The sequence below is a fragment of the Misgurnus anguillicaudatus genome, chromosome 24 (assembly GCF_027580225.2).
Source record: "Misgurnus anguillicaudatus chromosome 24, ASM2758022v2, whole genome shotgun sequence".
NCBI lineage: Eukaryota > Metazoa > Chordata > Actinopteri > Cypriniformes > Cobitidae > Misgurnus > Misgurnus anguillicaudatus.
Window position 1 is genome coordinate 115,513 of NC_073360.2, and position 5,805 is coordinate 121,317.

Below are 5,805 nucleotides of genomic sequence, written 5' to 3' on the forward strand. Positions count from 1 at the left end.
TGATTGCCGTCGTAAGGCGTGTTCAACCCACATCAGATGCTGGGCGAGCTCGTAATGATAGCACTTCATGTAGCCGTGTGTAACTTAAAGTATAAGCTTCCCGGCCGTCAGCTCGGGGCGGGACCTTGCTTAGTCAATCTGAAGTGGTCTTATGAACAGAATGCCACAATATACAGCTTTCTGCGGCTCTTTAGAGGGGTACTTGAGCCCGTCTTAAACGAGATGTCGTGCGTCTGACTGTGAGTGGCTTTGGTGTTGAGCTTGCTTTCCGAGCATCATAAACGAAACTTATTGTGGCAGGTAGCAAGCTCACTTGAGGTTGATATTACCCTGAATATCTCCGAGTATTGGAGTGGAGCGGAGGTTTGAGCGTCTTCGGATTCACTGATATAAACCAGCTATATGGCCGAAAAACGTCATAAACCGCTTGGCTGTAAGCCTTTGAGTGGCCGTCAGGAGAGGGCGCGATTCAAACGTTTGGAGCCATAAAAATCTGAGGCTGCCGTCTCTCTAGGAAGAGAAAATAACAGCCGTAAGACCGTGCTCGGCTGCTAGCGAATTTCAACGAGAAGCGTCAAAACCGGGTTTTTCGGTGAGCATCGTTACAATTATATTACTGACTGCTTGGCGGGTAAGGCAGAAAGGTGTTAGAGACACCGTACAGCCGTGGGGTGTCAATACACAGTATATGGCCAAACTGGTTTTTTTTCGGCGAGCGTCGATACAATTATGGACGGCAGGCCGTGTGTGCGTATTACTGACTGCTTGTCGGTAAGGCAAAAAGTGTTTAAAGACACCGTACAGCCGTGGGGTGTCAATACACAGTATAGTAAGCACGGAAATTGCTCTTAGAGGAATTCAATACCGTTCGCCACTATAGTGAGGTCGCATAACCGACAGTATTACACAGTATGTTTTTTGGATAAACAGCACACAGAAAACATTTCAGGGCAGTCCAGCCGTGGCGCGACTTAACCCTTCCTCTCCCAGACAGTTGGTTCTCTGTCGACGCAGCTATGCTGCGAAGACCAGATCTCGGCCGTTCAGGTGCACGAGCCTCAGTAGTGACGGTGACCAGAGCGGCTCACAGAGCAGAGCAGTATGTCTGGGTGGTTTAATGTCAGACTGGACCCATCACAGAGAGGAAGTCTGCCGTGAGGCCCGCGGTTTTGCCATTTATTTAAAGGGCAGAAAAACCGGGGTATATAAGAAATGTACCAATATTCAGCGCACTGAATAGGACGGGATTGAATAAAGGGAGGTATTCGGGCCTCAGCATGTTATAAACAAATTTGTTCTGACTCTGATTCCGTCTAAGCCAGGGAGAAATGACCGGGCAGACGAAAAGTGAGCTCTACCGAAGTGAGACAGACTCAGGCCAGTTAAGCTCTTATAATAAGTGTTCTTAGTGCTCCAATAGCGGCGTGTCCGCCTTATCGAGCAGACGAATGAGATTGCGCCGCTCCAGGAGGGGAGGGGCATGAAGCTTTGTATAGACGAATAGTGAGCTCTACCGGAGTGAGACAGATTCAGGCCGGATAAGCTCTTATAATAAGTGTTCTTAGTGCTCCAATAGCGGCGTGTCCGCCCTATCGAGCAGACAAATGAGATCGCACTGCTCCAGGAGGGGAGGGGCATGAAGCTCTGTAATCGTTGAACACTCGACAGCTGCAAGCGAAGGCTATCTTCGGTTCTCAGCCGGAAAGCGGCAGGGGAAGACGCTAGACCTGGATTCTGCTATCTTCGGTTCTCAGCCGGAACGGCAGGGGAAGACGCTAGGCCTGGACTCCGCTGCAGGGCTTGTGTCGACGGCGAGGTAAGGCTTCATCTTCTTTGGAGCAGCGAGAGGTTCGCGCTGAAGGAGAAAATTAATGAGCTCTTGACGCTTGACCCGCGCTTATACAAGGACGTGTGCATCCCACGCGTGGGTTCAAACGTAATTGGTCTGTATTTTTTACAGACGTTTACCAATAGGCTTCAATCGCGGAGTAAACAGGTGTTTCCCCAATAGCGTCAGCAACTGACGCAATGCGAAGTGAACCGTATTGAAAGGGAACTTTTGTTTGTATATAGACTTCAGACAGAAATTAGTGCTGCAAACCGTTTGCGCGATGCAAAGTCGCAAAAGAAAAAAATTAAAGAGATGTGGATGTGGAGAGGTGGATCAGCACCACATGCGGACAGCAGGGATTAAAGAGTTGGAGGCGAGTACAGCTTGTTTACATAGGAAATATAGCTGCATGCTTATGTTTGGCTATGATCACATTTAAAATATCAAAGTTTTGTCTACTGTGCTTAAAATCTGTGCTTAAAAGCTGTGTTTCTTGATTTAATTATCGTTCAAATAGAATAGGACAGGCGCAAAGCATGACTTGGAGAGCATTTGACTTTGACCCTGCGATTCTATGCAACAGGTTTGTGTGATTTAATTTCAAACGAATATGAACGGAATGTTGTCATAACGTTTTTTCTGTCTGGGTATGTTTTTGGACTTTTTTGTGTCATGCAGGTGACACATTCAAGTCCCTCAGGTTCAAGTCCAGGATGGGGGACCAGCACCATCTCATAAATAGTTTTGGATACCTGTTCTGCTCTGTACCAGGTTATAAAGGATGATTTCTTGAAGGTAGGGTTATTACAAAATATAAAGATATATATATACTACTTCATTTAAAAAAAGAACACCCATAACATTGTGGACATCAGCAGTTGACTGTCTTTGATAAAAGTATTTTAGTAAAAACTATTATTAGAAACAGGGATATTGTTCCGAAAAGCATAAGTAATTCTATTTTAGGTCTGAATATACCTGTATATATTAATTTCATAATTTTATCTGAGCTTACACTATGTGTATATTAAAGTATTTTGTGTATAAACATGAATTATGTTAACTAACACAGCAATAAATATAAAATGACTTCCAAACCTAATATTGTAATATTTGTTATTCTACATGTTGTTTAGTCCCTAGTTTATCTTTATAATTATTTATATGGATTAAGTAAGAAGGGGTCTCATTTATAAAGCATGGGTACGCACAAAACAGGTCTGGAAACATGCGTAGGCCAGTTCCCACGCAAAGGCTGTGATCTATAAAAAAAGCTTAATGGGAGAATGGGCTTGCATGGTGGGATCTGAAGATAATTCATGTACGCACACTTGCAGAAAGGGAACATTGCTTTTTCTGTCTTAACTCATTCACCGCCAGCCTTTTTGAGAAAAGTTGCCCACCTGCATTTTTGTGATTTTAACAAAAGTTTCACAAAATTCCTTGCAGGAAAAATTATCTTCTATAAATATATAAACATACAAATTATATCAAATTAAAGAACACACCCTTTGCTTTCAAACAAACAAACAAACAAACAGGGGAAAAAACGTCTCATTATATATTTACTTTTTCCACTTAATTTAACCACTGAAATATGGATATTTCTCTTCAAAAATACAACATTTTGAGGAAAAAGCTTAAAAAATTGCGTTTTTGTAAAGGAATTTATGTTAGATATCAGACTCAGAATGACTATCAAACATAAAGGCTGTTAAAATAAATCATTACTTCTTTTTAACTTCCGTTTTTGATAAATTCGGTTTTGGCGCCATCCAGTGGATAAAAGCGGTATTACACTTTCACTTTGAAATTCGTCCAGAAAGGCATAATTATTAGTTAAATATTAACTCATAATTGACGAGATAACTCGTCAATGGCGGGGAATGAGTTAATATTTTTTGAAGTATGCCATTTTGGCTTTTGTGCATACGTAGACTTTTAGTAAGGATCCTACACAGTTTTATAAATGAGACCCAAGGTGTTTGACTCAATAAAGCATGGCTTTCCAATTTTGTTCTACATATAACTATGCAAATAAATCCATTGTAAACTGTAGTCTTGAATTTATAATAATTTAATCACTGACATTTGGTGTGTCCATAATAATTTAATCACTGACATTTGGTGTGTCCTATTGTTTTAGACACCATCAACGGAAGGAGAGTGGCATACAATAGCCATGGACTTCGAAAGGAAGTGGCAGTTTCCACATTGCTTTGGGGTACTTGCTACCACTCCAGCTGTAGCAGACTGCTGACCACAACATGGTTGATGGGCAGTGGAAGAATCATAGGTGCTTTTCAACCGATGAAATACACCTCACATCGCAATTGTATGGCAACAGCAAAAGTGCAACGCAATCTGATGCGGGACTACTTTGTCTGAACCAGCGGGTAGTGTTTATTGGCAAGTTCAACACATTTTAAAAGGAACTGATGTAGAGTTATCCCTGCAAACAGCAGATTAAAGTCAGTTATTGTCAGTTTAGGACCTTTGTTTTCGTGTGTGTTCTAAAGTCCTGTATATGTAAAGAACACAAATGTGGTTCACTTATTCATTGTTTTGAGTATTCTGTTTATTGTTGTGTTATTATTCAATTAATTTTAATTGCATACAAATCAAAAGGTGCAGGAATGTAACAAATAAAGGCAATCTGTATGTTGCAATTAAGTGCCTTATACTAACTTTATTTCTTGATCCACACTTTCTTGATTCACAGAACATTTACAATGTCTCTATACTAGGGCGATAAACATCAACATATCTGATGATCATGATAAAATTTATGGCGATTGTAATGATAAGCTCTGGGCATTTTTACTCAATGTGGATTAATCTAACAGCCAATCACACACAATTATATTACGATATTTATATCACCACATAGGGAGTTTTGTAATGTTTAATTGTGTTAATGTGGCGCACTGCATGTGTTCTAACAATGTATATTTTGTCTGTCCACATAATATACATTCAAATGTTCTACATTGTTTTCAAGTTGCACAAACAACAATGCAATGCTATAAAGCTCTATATTCATATTGCCTGTTTTTGTAAAATATGACTCAATGTGTTTTATACTTTTATACTTTGTTGCAATAAATTTATTACTTTCGATAGACCATTTATTTCATGAAACAACACTGGGAAATTCAATCTAAACCCTTTAACAAGTTTAATCACCTTATTGATAAATGTAATGCATAGTAAAGTCAATAGTTTGTAAACAAAAACACATCGGGACCGAACATGTCATGTATGATATATGCATAGGGTAGGTTGTTCAGGTGCAGGCCCGGATTGGCCATAGGGAGAACCGGGAGGATTCCCGGTGGGCCGGTCTGTTTTTTTTGGCCACGAGGGCCGGTGTTGTCATGCCACCGGGATGAAGCGTATTTGCGGGTGAGAGATGTCCCTGCCGCTTTACGCACAAGTTGATTGTGTCCCGAGTCCCGACCACTTATTGGAAGAATTCTTGCGTTAGGGTTCATTGATATCTAAAACGCATGGGAAACGCAGGACGTGCCGCTGTCTTCTGGTTTTCAAAGCGCTTATTTGAACACGAGTTTTGTTTCAGACGTGTCTATATTGAGTGCGCTTGCCGGCCGCGCGTCTATATTTAAAATAAACTTGAGCGCGTCTTTTGAGTGCGCTTGCCGGCCGCGCGTCTATATTTTAAATAAACTTGAGCGCCTCTTTTGAGTGCGCTTGCCGCCCGCGCGTCTATTATATTTTAAATAAACTTGAGCGCGTCTTAATACAAACAGGCTGGCCTCTAAAAGGAAAAGAATTTACAAAACATATTTTTTATCCAAGTCATAGATGAATTCTCTATGAATAGTCATTATTCATCGTTTATTGCAAGAGGAACAAAAATCTATTTGATGCAAAACGCATTAGTTTATTTAAAAAAAGTAGTTTCAAAAGTATATCCATGATGTTTTCTTTTTTTAACACAATGTAGGCCTACC

General features: G+C 40.6%; 1 long non-coding RNA gene across 1 annotated transcript; it reads left to right on the forward strand.

Moving 5' to 3' along the window:
- Positions 1–1,029: 1,029 nt before the first annotated feature.
- Positions 1,030–5,805, forward strand: LOC129435001 (uncharacterized). Its single transcript, XR_008641056.2, has 3 exons — positions 1,030–2,414; positions 2,510–2,626; positions 3,978–5,805. It is a non-coding gene; the product is annotated as an uncharacterized lncRNA (long non-coding RNA).